Below are 16440 nucleotides of genomic sequence, written 5' to 3'. Positions count from 1 at the left end.
GCTCAGCTGTAACCTAAACCTTACCCGTTCACTACACTTCACCCTACCCCTAACGCTAAACATAACGCCAACCCTACCAATTACCCTAACCCGTACCCGAATCCTAACCTGTAAACCCACACTAACCCCTGCCCTAACACGTACCCTGACCCTAACACTTTTCCGTAACCTCACCTGTACCCTAAACCTTACCGTTCGCTAACCCTAACCCTAAACCTAGACGAAACCCCAACCGTACACCTACCCTAACCCGTATGCTAATCCTAAGCCATACACTAACACTGACACGTGTCCTAACACATACACAAACCCTAACACTTTTCTATACCATCACCTGTACCCTAAACCTGACATTTGGCTAACCCTAACCCTAGCCATAAAGCTAACCCTAAGCCCAACCCTAAACCTTACCCAAACCGTACCCTAATCCTAACCAGTATACTACTACTAAGCCATGCCCTGACATGTACCCTGACCCTAACGCTTTTCCATAACCTCACCGGTACCCTAAACCTTACCCATTCGCTAACCCTAAACCTAGCCCTAGCCCTAGCCCTAACCCTAACGCCAACCCTACTACTTACCGAAACCCGTTCCCTAATCCCAACCCATACACTATCACTAACCCATGTCCTAACACGTACCTTGACCCGAACACTTTTCCGTATCCTCTCCTGTACCCAAAATCTTACCGTTCGCTAACCCTAACCCTAGCCCTAAACATAACACTAACACCAACCTTACAGCATACCCTAACCCGTACACTAAACTTAACCCGTACAAAAACACTAACCCATGACCTCACATGTACTTTGACACTAACACATTTCCGTACCCTCCCGTGTACCGTAAACCTTACCCGTTCGCTAACTCTAACCATAGGCCTAACCCTAACCATAACACCAACCCTACCCATTTCCCTAACCCGTACCCTAATCCTTACCCATACACTAACACTAATCCATGCCCTAACACGTACCCTGACCCTAACACTTTTCCATACCCACTCCTGTACCCTAAATCTTACCATTCGCTAACCCTAACCCTATGTCTAAACCTAAACCTAACCCCAAACCTACACCTAACCCTAACCCGTACCCTAATCCATACACTAACACTAACCTGTGCCCTAACATGAACCCTGACCCTAACTTGTTTCCATAAGCTCACCTGTACCCTAAATGTTACCTATTCGCTAACCCTAACCCCACCCCTACACCTAAACATAACCCCAACCCTACACCTTTCCCTAACCCATACCCTAATCCTAACCCGTACACTAACACTAACCCGTGCCCTAACACGTACCCTGACCCTAACACTTTTCCGTATTCTCTCCAGTACCCTAAATCTTACCGTTCGTTAAACCTAGCCCTTTCCCTAAACAGAACGCTAACACCAACCTGACACCATACCCTAACCCATACACTGATCTTAATCCATACACCAAAATTAAGCAATTCCCTCACATGTACATTGACACTAACACGTTTCCGTACGCTCCTGTGTACCGTAAACCTTACCTGTTAGCTAACACTTACCCTAGGTCTAAGCCTAACACTATCCACAACCACACACAAAATCCTAAACCATACACTAATCCTAATCCGTACAATAACACTAACCGGTGCCCTAACACCAAGCCTGACCCTAACTCGTTTCCATATGCTTACATGTACCCTAAATATTAACTATTCGCTAACCCTAACCCTAACACTAACCCTAACCCCAGTCCTTCACCTTACCCTAATCCGTACTGTAATCCTAACCCGTACCCTAATACTAATCCGTGTCCTGACACGTACACAGACCGTAACACTTTTCTGTACCCTCACCTGTACCCTAAGCCTTACATTTCGCTAACCCTAACCCTAGCCCTAAAGCTAAATCTATCTCCAAACCTACACCTTACCCTAACACGTACACTAATCTTAAACCTTAAACTAACTTTAACCCATTCCCGCATATGTGTTTTGACCCTAAAACATTTCCGTACCCTCCCCTGTAACCTAAAAATTACCCGGTCGCTAACCCTAACCCTAGCTCTAAACCTAACCCTAACGCCAACCCTACATTTTACCCTAACCCATACACTAATCCTAAACCGTACACTAACACTAACCAGTGCCCTGAAACGTACCCTGACCCTAACACTTTTCCATACCCTCAGCTGTACTCTAAACCTAATCATTAGCTAACCCTAACTGTAGACTTAAACCTAACCATAACACCAACCCTACACCTTATTCTAACCCGTACCCTATTTTTAACCCCTACACTAACACTAACCCATGTCCTCACACGTAATTTGACACTAACACGTCTCCATACACTCACATGTACCATAAGCCTTAACTGTTCGCTAAGCCTATCCCTAACCCTAATGCCAACCCTAACCATTACCCTAACCCATACACTAATCCTAACCATACATTAACACTAACACGTTTCCTAACACATAACCTGACCCAAAGGCTTTTCCGTACCCTCAACTGTACCCTAAAACTTACCCGTTCGCTAACCCTAAACCCTAACCCTAACCACAACCCCACACCTTACCCTAAACTGTACGCTAATCCTGACACGTACACTAACACTAACAGGTGTCCTAACATATACTCTGAACCTAAAAGTTTTCCGTACCCTCACCTGTACCCTAAACCTTACTGGTTCGCTAACCGTAACCTTAGCGCTAAACATAATGCTGACACCAACCCTACACCATACCCTACCCATACACTAATCTTAACCCGTACACCAAAATCATGCAATGCCCTCACACGTACTTTGACACTAACACGTTTCCGTACACTCATGTACCATAAAACTTACCTGTTCACTAACCCTAATCCTAGCCCTAAACTTAACCCTAACCCCAACCCTACACATTACCCTAACCTGTACCCTAATCCTAACCCATACACTAACACTACACGTGCCCTAACAGGTACCCTGACCGTAACACTTTTCTGTACACTCACCTGTACCCTAAACCATACCGTTTGCTATCCTTAACCCTAGACCTAAACGTAAACCTTACCCCATCCCAAACCTTACCCTAACGCGTACCCAATCCTAACCAGTACCCTACCACTAATCCGTGCCCTAACATGTACCCTGATCCTAACACATTTCTGGACCATCACCTGTAACCTAAACCTTACATTTCGCTAACCCTAACCATAGCACTAAACCTAACCCTAAACCCAACCCTACACATTACCCTAACCCATACCTTAATCCTAACCAGTACACTAATACTAATCCGTGCCCTGAAACGTAACCTGAGCCTAACACTTTTCTGTACCCTCACCTGTACCCTAAACTCTTCCATTCACAAACCCGAAACATACCCCTAAACCAAGCCCTAACACCAACCCAACACCTTACCATAAACCGTACCCTAATCCTATCCCGTACACAAACACTAATCCATGCCCTGACACGTACCCTGCCTCTAACTCTTTACCCTACTCTCTCCTGTACCCTAAATCTTACAGTTCGCTAACCCTAACCCAAGCCCTAAAGCTAAATCTAACTACAACCCTACACCTTACCCTAACATGTACACTAATCTTAATGCATACACTAACACTAACCCATTCCCTCACACTTACTTGGAAACTAAAACATTTCCTTACTCTCACCTGTAACCTAAACCTTACTCGTTCGCTAACCCTAACCCTAGCCCTAACACTAAACATAACGCCAACCCTATCCATTAGCCTAACCCGTACCCTAATTCTAACCCGTACACTAACAGTAATCCATGCCTTAACATTTACCCTGACCCTTACACTTTTCCATACCCACACCTGAACCCTACATCTTACCATTCACTAACCCTAACCCTAGGTCTAAACATAAACCTAAACCCAAGCCCAACCCTACACCTAACTCTAACATGTACACTAATCCTAATCCTTAAACTAACACTAACCTGTGCCCTAACACGAACCCTGACCCTAACTCATTTCCATATGCTCACCTGTACTCTAATGTTACCTATTCGCTAACCCTAACACTAGCCCTAAACCTAAACCTAACCCCAACCCTACACCTTACCCTAACCCAAACCCTAATCATATCCCATACTCTAACACTAACTCTTGCCCTAACACCTACCCTAACCCTACCCCTAACCCTAATGCTAACACTAACCCTAAACTTTACCATTTGTTAACCATAACCGTAGCCCCAAACCTAAACCTAACTACAAACCTACTCCTAACACATACACTAATCTTAACCCATACACTAACACTAACGCAATACCACACACGTACTTTGACAATAAAACATTTCCGTATGCTCAGCTGTAACCTAAACCTTACCCGTTCACTAAACTTAACCCTATCCCTAACACTAACCATAACGTCAACCCTACCAATTACCCTAACCCGTACCCTAATCCTAACCTGTAAACCCACACTAACCCCTGCCCTAACACGTACCCTGACCCTAACACTTTTCCGTAACCTCACCTGTACCCTAAACCTTACTGTTCGCTAACCCTAACCCTAACCCTTGACCTAACCCTAACCACAACCCTACCCCTTACCCTAACCCATACTCTAATCCTAACCACTACATTAATACTAAGCTGTACCCTGACACGTACCCTGACCCTAACACTTTTCTTTACCCTCACATGTACCCTAAACCTTACCGTTTGCTAACCCTTATCCTACCCCTAATCCACTCACTAACCACAACCCTACTCCTTACCCTATCCCGTACGCTATTCCTAAACCGTACACTAACACTACTACATGCTCTAATGCATACCCTGACCCTAACACTTTTCCGTACCCTCCACTGTACCCTAACATTACCATTCGCTAACCCTTACCCTAGGTGTTAACCTAAACCAAAAACCAATGCTACACCTTACCCTAACCAGTACAGTAATCTTAACCCGTACACTAACACTAACCCATTCCATCACACATACTTTAACACCAATACTTTTCCATACCCTCACCTGTACCCTAAACCTTTCCCGTTCGCTAAACCTAACCCTAGCCCTCAAGCTAAACCTAACCCCAACCTTACACCTTACCATAAACCGTACGCTAATCCTATCCCATACACTAACACTACCACATGCCCTAACACGTACCCTGACCCTAAAACTTTTCTGTACCCTCACCTGTACCTTAAACCTTACCATTCACTAACACTAAACCTACACCTAAACCAAGCCTTAACGCCAACCCTACCCCTTACCCTATCCCATACCGTAAACTTAAACCATACTCTAACACTAAAACATGCCCTCACAAGAACTTTGACCCTTATATATTTCCGTACCCTCCCCTGTACCCTAAGCATTACCCATTCGCTAACCCTATCCATAGGCCTAAACTGAAACCTAACGCCAACCCTACACGTTACCCTAACAATACCCTAATCCTAACCCATTCACTAGCACTAACACTTGCCCTAACACGAAACCTGAACCCTAACACGTTTCCATATGCTCATCTGTACCCTAAATGTTACCTGTTCCCTAACCCTGACCCTAGCCCTAAACCTAAACCTAACCCCAACCCTACACCTTTTCCTAAACCTTACCCTAATCCTAACCCGTACAGTAACATTAACCCATACCCTAACACGTACACAGACCCTAACACTTTTCTGTACCCTCTCCTGTACCCTAAATCTTACCATTCGCTAACCCTAGCCCTAAACATAAACCTTACCACAACCCGACCCCTTACCCTAACCCGTACCCGTAACCCTAGGTCTAATGTAAACCTAAACCCAACCCTACACCTAACCCTAACCCATACCCTAATCCTAATCTGTACAATAACACTAACCTGTGCCCTAACATGAACCCTGACCCTAACTCGTTTCCATACACTCACCTGTAATCTAAATGTTACCAATTCGCTAACACTTACCCTAGCCCTAAACCGAAAACTAACCCCAACACTACACCTTACCCTAAGCAAGTACCCTAATCTTAACCCGTACACTAACAGTAACACGTGCCATAACATGAACCCTGACCCTAAATCATTTCCATGCGCTCACCTGTTCCCTAAATATTACCTATTCTCTAACCCTAACACTAGCCCTAAATCTAACCAAAACCCCAACCCTACACCTTACCCTAAACCATACCATAATCCTAATCCAAACACTAACACTAACACGTGCCCTAACACGTACCCTGTCCCTAACACTTTTCCGTATCCTCCCTTGTACCCTAAATCTTACCATTCGGTTACCCCAACCCTAGCCCTAAACATAACGCTAAAACCAACCCTACAGCATACCCTAACCCGTACACTAAACTTAATCCGTACAAAAAAACTAACCCATGCCCTCACATGTACTTTCACACTAACACGTTTCTGTAAACTCCCATGTACCGTAAACCTTACCCATTTGTTAACTCTAACCCTAACCCTAACCATAACCATAACACTAACCCTACACATTTCCCTAACCCGTACCCGAATCCTAACCGGTACACTAACACTAATCCATGCCCTAACACGTACCCTGACCCTAACACTTTTCCATATCCACTCCTGTACCCTAAATCTTACCATTCGCTAACACTAACCCTATGTCTAAACCTAACCCTAACCCCAACCCTACACCTAACCCTAACCCGTACCCTAATCCAAATCCGTACACTAACACTAAACTGTGCCCTAACATGAACCCTGACCCTAACTTGTTTCCATAAGCTCACCTGTACCCTAAATGTTACCTATTCGCTAACCCTAACCCCACCCCTACACCTAAACACAACCCCAACCCTACACCTTTCCCTATCCCGTACCCTAATCCTAACCCGTACACTAACACTAACCCGTGCCCTATCATGAACCCTAGCCCTAACACTTTTCCGTATCCTCTCCAGTACCCTAAATCTTACTGTTCGCTAAACCTAGCCCTTTCCCTAAACATAACGCTAACACCAACCTTACACCATACCCTAACCCATACACTAATCTTAACCCGTACACCAAAATTAAGCAATGCCCTCACATGTACTTTGACACTAACACTTTTCTGTACCCTCTCATGTACCATAAACCTTACCCGTTCACTAACACTAACCCTAGGTCTAAGCCTAACACTATCCACAACCCTACACAAAATCCTAACCTGTACCCTAATCCTAATGCATACACTAACACTAACACATATCCTAACACATACTATAACCCTAAAAGCTTTTCGTACCCTCAAATGTACCCTAAAACTTAACTGTTTGTTAACCATAACACTAATCCTAAACCTAACAATAACCCTAACTCTAAACCTTACCCGAACCTGTGCTCTTATCCTAAACCGTACTCTAAAACTAACCTGGAAACTAACAGGTACCCTAAACGTAACACGTTTTCGTACCCTCACCTGTACCCTAAAACTTACCATTCACGAAACCTAACACTAACCCTAAACCTAAACCTAACGCTAACCCTAATCCTTACCCTAACCTGTACCCTAATCCTAACCCGTATACTAAAACTAACCCATACACTGAACGTTTCCTAACCCTAAAATCTTTTCATACCCTCACCTGTACCCTAAACCTTACCTGTTCGTTAGCACTAAACCTAAACCTAAACCAAACCTTAACCCTAAACCTGTCCCTAAATCTTACGCTAACCCATATGCTAATACTAAACTGTACACTAAAAATAAACCATAACCTATCACGTACCCTAACCCTAACACGTATTCGTAACCCTCACATGTAACCTGAACCATACCCGTTCGCTATCCCTAACCTTAACCCTAAACCTATCCCTAACCCTAACCCTAACCTTACCTTAAATGGTACCCCAATCATAACCCGTACACTAACACTAACCCGTACTCTAAGCTTAACATGTTTTCGTACCTTCACTTTTAACCTGATACTTACCTGTTCGCTATCCCTAACCTTAACCCTAATCTTATCCCTAACCTTAACCCTAAAACTTACCATAACCCATCCCATAATCCTAACCCATACAAGAACACTAATGCGTACACTAAAACATTTCCATACCAACACCTGTACACTAAATATTAGCCATTCACCAAACCTAACCCTAACCCTAAAACCTATCCCTAACCCTATCCCTATACATTACCCTAACCTGTACCCTAATCCTAATCCGTACACTAAGTCTAACATGAACCCTAGCACATACCCTAAGCCTAACACGTTTTCGTACCCTCATGTGTACCCTAAACCTTACCTGCTCGCTATCCCTAAACCTAACCCTAAACCTAAACGTAAGCCTAACTCTAAATCTTACCCTAACCCTGTATCCTAATCTTAACCAATACACTAACACTAACCCATACCCTAACACGTACCCTGACCCTAACACGTTTCCGTACCCTCACCTGTACCCTAAACCTTACCGTTTGATAACTCAACCCTAACCCTAAACCAAACCCTACACCTAACCCTAAACCTTACCCTAATCCATACCCTAAACCTAAACTGTACACTAACAGTAAACCTTACCCTAACACATAACCTAACACTAACACGTTTTCGTACCCTCACCTGTACCCTAAAACTTACCCGTTCGCTAACCCTAACACTAAACCTAAACCTACCTTAACCCTAAACCTTAGCCTAAGCCATATCATAATCGTAACCCATTCACTAACACTAACCCATACCCTAATATGTTCCCTAGCACTAAAAAGGTTTTGTACCCTCACCTGTACCCTAAACCCGTTTTCTAATGCTAACATGAACCCTAAACCTAACCCTTAACTAACCAGAACCCTTATCCTAAACGAACCCTAACCAGTACTCTAACACTGAACCCTACCCTGACACATACCCTAAACTTCACACATTTTCGTATCCTCACCTGTACCCTAAAATTTACCCGATTGCTAACACTAAACCTAACCCTAAACCTTACCCTACACCATACCCTATTCCTAAACCTTACATTAACACTAACCCGTAATCTAACATGTACCCTAAACCTAATATTTTTTCACAGTCTCACCTGTACCCTAAAGCTTACCCATTGGCTAACACTGACACTAACCTTAAACCTAAAGCTAACACTAACCCTAACACTTACCCTAACCCATAATCTAATCCTAATCCATACTCTAAAACTAACCCATACCCTAACACATACCGTAACTCTAAAAAGTTTTCGTACCCTCACCTATACCCTAAACCTTACCCGTTCGCTAAACCTAACCCTAACCCTAACCCTATACCTTACACTAAAACGTACCCTGATCCTAACATGTACACTAACACTAACCCGTACCCTAACACGTTCCCTAACCTTAACACGTATTTTTACCCTCACCTGTACCCTAAAGCTTGGCCGTTCGCTAACCGTAACCCTAAGCCTAAACCTAACTCTAACCCTAACCCTTACCCTAAACGTACACTAATCCTAAACTGGACACTAAGAGTAACACGTACCCTAAGCCTAAAATATTTTCATACCCTCATCTGTAACCTGAAACTTACCCGTTCGCTGTCCCTAACCTTAACCTTAAACCTGTCCCTAAACCTAAACCTAAACCTTTCCCTAACCCGTAACCTAATCCTAACCCATACACTAACACTAACCCGTACCCTAAAACATTTTTGTTCCCTCACCTGTACATGTTACCCATTCACAAACCCTAACCCTAACCCTAAACCTAACCCTAACCCCAACCCTACCTTTACCCTAAACCATACCCTAATCCTAACCCGTACACTAACACTAACCCATGTCCTAACACATAACATGACCCTAACACGTTTCCTTACCCTCACCTGTACCATAAACATCACCCGTTCGTGAACACTAGCCCTAGCCCTACACCTAAACCTAACACTAACCCTACACCTTACACCAACCCAAACCAGAATCCTAACCCGTTCACTAACACTAACCTATGCCTTAACACGCACCCTGACCCCAACACTTTTCTGTACCCTCACCTATACCCTAAACCTTACAAGGTTGCTAACCCGAACCATAGTCCTAAACCGAAACTGACCCCAACCCTACACCTTACCCTAACCCGCACCCTAATCTTAACCCGTACACTAACACTAATGCATGCCCTAACACGTACCCTGACCCTAAAATTTTCCATACCCTCACCTGGACCCTAAACCTTACGCACTCGCTAACCCTAACCCTAGCCCTAAACATAAACCCTACCCCTTACCCTAACCCGTACCCTAATCCTAACCCGTACACCAACTCTAAACCATGCCCTAACATGTACACTGACTCTAACACGTTTCCATACCCTCATTTGTATCCTAAACCTTACCCTTCGGTAATCCTACCCCTAAACCTAAACCTAAACCTAACCCCAACCCTACACCTTACCCTAACCCGTACCCAAATCCTAATGCATACACTAACACTAACCCATGACCTAACACGTACCCTGACTGTAACAGTTTTCCGTACCCTCATCTGTACCCTAAACCTTACCTGTTCACTAACCCTCACCCTAGCCCTAATCCAAACATAACCCCAACCCTAATCTTTAGCCTAACCTGTACCCTAATCCTAAATCATACACTCACACTAACATGTGTCCTAACACGTACCCTGACCCTAACATTTTTCCATACGCTCACCTGTACCCTAAACGTTACCCGTTCGCTAACCCTAACCCTAGCCATAAACATAACCCTAACCTGTACCCTAATGCTAACGCGTACACTAACACTAACACATATCCTAACACATAACCTAACCCTAAAAGCTTTTCGTACCCTCAAATGTACCCTAAAAATTAACCTTTCGATAACCATAACACTAATCCTAAACCTAACCCTAACCCTAATCCTAAATCTTATCCTAACCTATACCCTAATCCTAACCTGTATACTAAAACTAACCCATACACTAAGACGTTTCCTAACCCTAAAAGCTTTTCGTACCCTCACCTGTACCCTAAACCTTACCCATTCATTAACACTAAACCTAAACCTAAACCTAACCTTAACCCTAAACCTGCCCCCAAATCCTACCCTAACCCATACGCTAATCCTAAACCTTACACTAAAAATAAACCGTAACCTATCACATACCCTAACCCTAACATGTATGCATAACCCTCACATGTAACCTGAACCATGCCCATTCGCTATCCCTAACCTTAACCCTAAACCTATCCCTAACCCTAACCCTAACCTTACCCTAAATGGTACCCCAATCATAACCCGTACACTAACACTAACCCGTACTCTAAGCTTAACATGTTTTCGTACCTTCACTTTTAACCTGATACTTACCTGTTTGCTATCCCTAACCTTAACCCCAATCTTATCCCTAACCCTAACCCTAAAACTTACCCTAAACCATCCCATAATCCTAACCCATACACGAACACTAACGCGTACCCTAAAACATTTCTGTACCCTCACCTGTACACTAAATATTAACCACTCACCAAACCTAACCCTAACCCTAAACCTATCCCTAACCCTATCCTTATACCTTTCCTTAATCTGTACCCTAATCCTAATCCGTACACTAAGTCTAACACAAAACCTAGCACGTACCCTAAGCCTAACACGTTTTTGTACCCTCATGTGTACCCTAAACCTTAACCACTTGCTATCCTTAAACCTAACCCTAAACCTAACCATAACCCTAACTCTAAATCTTACCCTAAACTGTACCCTAATCCTAACCCATGCACTAACACTAACCCATACCCTAACACGTACCCTGACCCTAACACGTTTCTGTACCCTCAGCTGTACCCTCAACCTTACCCGTTCACTAAACCTAACCCTAACCCTAACCCTAACCCTATAACTTACACTAAAACGTACCCTGATCTTAACACGTACACTAACACTGACCCGTACCCTAACACTTTCCCTAACCTTAACACGTATTTTTACCCTCACCTGTACCCTAAACCTTAGCCATTCACTAACTGTAAACCTAACTCTAAACCTAACTCTAACCCTAACCCTTACCCTAACTGTCTAAGCTGGACACTAAGAGTAACACGTACCCTAACACATACCCTAAGCCTAACATGTTTTCGTACACTCATCTGTAACCTGAAACTTGCCCATTCGCTATCCATAACCTTAACCCTAAACCTATTCCTAAACCTAAACCTAACCCTTTCCCTATCCCGTACCCTAATCCTACCCCGTACACTAACACTAACCCGTACCCTAAAACATTTTATTTGCCTCACCTGTAAACTAAATGTTACCCATTCGCTAACCCTAACCCTAAACCTAAACCTAACCCTAACCCCAACCATACTTTTACCCTAACCTGTACCCTAATCCTATCCCATACACTAACACTAACCCATGCCCTAACACGTACCCTGACACTAACACTTTTCCGTACTGTCACCTCTACCCAAAATCTTAACTTTCGCTAACCCTAACCCTAGCCATAAACCTAAACCTAACCCCAACCCTACACCTTACCCTAACCCGTACCCTAATCCTAACCCATACGCTAACACTAACCCATGCCCTAACACTAACCTGACCCTATCAGGTTTCTGTACCCTCACCTGTACCCTAAATGTTACACGTTCGCTAACACTAACCCTAGTCCTAAACCTAACCCTAACCCAAACCCTACTCCTTACCCTAAACCCTACCCTAATCCTAACCCGTACACTAACACTAACCCGTGCCCTAACACGTACCCTGACCCTATCATGTTTCACTACACTCACCTGTACCCTAAACCTTACCGTTTGCTAACCCTAACCCTAACCCTAAACATAACCCTAACCCTTATCCTAACTGTAGCCTAATCCTAACCCATACACTAACACTGACCCATACTCTAAAACTTGCCCTAACCCTAACACGTTTTCATACCCACACCTGTTCCCTAAACCTTACCCATTCGCTAACCCTAACCCTAACCTCTACCCTATCCCTTACCCTAATCCTAACCCTTAACTAGCACTAAACAGTACCCTAACACTTACCCTATCCTCAACACTTTTTCGTACCCTCATCTGTACCCTAAAACTTACCCGTTTGCTAACCCTAACCATAGCTCTTAACCTAACCCTAAGCCTAACTGTAATCCTTTCCCTAACCCGTACTCTAAACCTAAGCTGTACACTCACACTAACCCATGCCCATGACAGTGCCCATAGTGACAGTGCCCACGGTGAAAGTGCCCACGATGACAGTGCCTCTGGTGACTTTGCTTATGGTTTTAATGCTCACAGTAGCTGTGCTCATGGTGATAGGGATCACAGTGGCAGTACCCACAGTACAGTTCCCACGGTGACTCTGCCTACGTTGACAGTTCCTATGGTGACAGTTCCCATGGTGGCAGCCACCATGGTGAGAATGCCAATGGTGAGAGCACCAATGGTGAGAGTGTTCATGGTGTTAATGCTCACAGTAGCAGTGCTCATGGTGATAGTGCTCATGGTGGCAGTTCCCACAATGACAGTGCCCATGGTGACACTACCCACAGTGATATTGCCTATGGTGACCTTTCTCATGGTGGCAACGCACAAGTTGACAGTGCTCATGGTGACAGAGCTCATGTTGGCAGTGCCGTGTTGACAGTACCCATGGTGAGAGTGCTCATAGTTACTTTGCTCAAGGTGACATTGTCCATGGTGACAGTGCTAATGGTGACAATGCCTCTGGTGACAGTGCTCATGGTGACAGTGCCCATGGTGACAGTCCTCATGGTGACAGGGCCCATGGTGATAGTGCTCACGGTGATAGTACCCATGGTGACAGTGCACATGGTGGCCGTGCCCAAGGTGATAGTGCCCATGGTGACAGTTCCAATGGTGAAAGTGTTCATGATGGCAGTGCCCATGTTTGCAGTGTCCATGGTGACAGTACTCACGGTGATAGTGACCCAGTGTGAGAGTGCACATGGTGGCCATGCCCATGGTGACAGTGCACATGTTGACAGTGCTCATAGTAAGAGTGCTTATGTTGATAATGCTCACTACAACAGTGCTCATGGTGATAGTGCTCATGGTGGCAGTACCCATGATGACAGTTCCCAAGGTGCCACTGCCCATGGTGATAGTGCCTATGGTAACAGTACCCATGGTGGCAGCTCCCATGGTTACAATGCCAATGGTGACACTGCTCATGGTGGCTGTGCTCATGGTGGCATTGAGCCTGTTGACAATACCCAATACCCAGGGCTCATAGTGACAATGCTCACAGAGACAATACCCAAGGTGACAGTGCACATGGTGACAGTGCTCATGGTGACAGTGCCTATTGTGACAGTGCTCATGGTTGTCGTGCCCATGGTGGCAGTGCTCGCGGTGACAATGCCTATGTTAATAGTGCACATGGTGATAATGCTCATGGTGACAGTTGTGACAGTGATAGTGCCCATGGTGATAGTGCTTACAGTGATAGTGACCATGGTTAAAGTGTGAATGGTGACAGTGGTCACGGTGAAAGTGCCCATTATTTTAGTGCACTTGGTGGCTGTGCCCATGGTGACAGTACACATGGTGACAGTGCTCTCAGTGATAATGAACATGGTGAGAGTTTCCATGGTGGTAGGGCACATGGTAGCAGTGCAAAATGGTGACAGTGCTCATGTAGTTAGTGCCCATAGTGGTCATGCCCATGCTGACAGTGCACATGGTGGCATAGCCCATGGTGAGAGTACCCATGGTGGTAGTGCACATGGTGGCAGTGCAAAATAGTGATATTGCCCATGGTGACAGTACTCATGGATACAGTGTTCATTGTTGCAGTTCCCATGGTGACAGTGCTCACAGTGGCAGTGCCCATGGTGACACTGCTCATGGTGACATTGCTCACAGTGGAAGTACCAATGGTGAGAGTTCCCGTGGTGACAGTGCTCAAGGTGACAGTGCTCACAGTGATAGTGACCATGGTGGCAGTGCCCATGGTGACAGTGCTTACTCACTGCAACAGTGTTCATGAAGATAGTGCTCACAGTGGCAGTGTCCACGGTGACAGTGCCCACCATGATACTGCCCATGCTGACAGTTCCCATGGTGGCTGCACCCATGGTGACAGTGCTCATAGTGACAGTGCCCATGGTGATAGTGCTCATGGTGATAGTGACCAAGGTGAAAGTGCCCATGGTGACTGTTCCCATGGTGAAAGTGCTCATGATGTCAGTGCCCATGTTGGCAGTGCCCATGGTGACAAGGCTCACTGTGATAGTGACCATTGTGACAGTGCACATGGTGGCAGTTCCCATGGTGACAGTACACATGGTGACAGTGCTCACAGTGATAGTGTCCATGGTGATAGTGCCCATGGTGGCAGTGCCCATGGTGACAGTGCTCACAGTGACAGTGCCATTGTGGCAGTGCCCATGGTGACAGTGTCCATTGTGACAGTGCTTCTGGTGATAGTGCTCATGGTAGCAGTGCTCATGGTGATAGGGTTCACGGTGGCAGTGTTCATGATGACAGTGCCCATGGTGACCGTGCCCATGGTGACAGTGCTCCGTGAGGAATGTCACCATGGTGAAAAAGCTCACGGGAATAGTGCCCATGGTGACAGTGCTCATCATGACTGTCCCCATGGTGCCAGTGCCCATGGTGACAGTTCTCATGGTGATAGTGCTCACGGTGATAGTTCTCATGGTGGCAAAACCCATGTTGGCAGTTCTCATGGTGACAGTTCTCACGGTGACAGTGCTTATGGAGGCATTGCCCAAGGTGGCAGTGCTCATGATGACATTGCTCATGGTGACAGTGCTCATGGTGCCAGTGCCCATGGTGAGAGTACCCATGGTGACAATGCCCATGGTGACATTGCTCATGGTGACAGTGCTCATGGTGCCAGTGCCCATGGTGAGAGTACCCATGGTGACAATGCCCATGGTGACATTGCTCACGGAATTATTGCCCGTGGTGACAGTGCTCATGGTGCCAGTGTCCATGGAGAGAGTACCATGGTGACAGTGCCCATGGTGGCAGTTCCCTTTGTGACTTGTGGCAGTGCTCATGGTGACAGTGCCCAAAGTGAAAGTGCACATGGTGGCCATGCCCATGGTGACAGTGCCCATGTTGACAGTACCCATGGTGACAGTGATCACAGTGATTGTGTCCATGGTGACAGTGCACATGGTGGCAGTGCAAAATGGTGACAGTGCCCATTCTGATACTGCTCATGGTGACAGTGCTTACAGTGATAGAGCTTACGGTGATAGTGCCCATGGTTACAGTGCTCATGGTGACAGTGCTCATGGCAATAGTTCTCACTGTGATAGTGTGCAGGGTGATAGTGCCCATGGTGAAAGTGCTCATTGTGGCAGTGCTCACGATGACAGTGCTCACGGTGATAGTGCTCATGGTGACAGTGCTCATGGTGAAACTGTCCATGGTGACATTGGCCACGTTAATAGTGCCCATGGTGAGATTACCCATGGTGACAGTGCTCAAATTGATAGTGCTCACGTTGACAGTGCTCACGGTGATAGTGCTCATGGTGTCAGT

The sequence above is a fragment of the Mesoplodon mirus genome (assembly GCF_964341445.2).
Source record: "Mesoplodon mirus genome assembly, chromosome: 20".
Classification (NCBI taxonomy): Eukaryota; Metazoa; Chordata; class Mammalia; order Artiodactyla; family Ziphiidae; genus Mesoplodon; species Mesoplodon mirus.
This window is presented reverse-complemented; position numbering follows the sequence as displayed.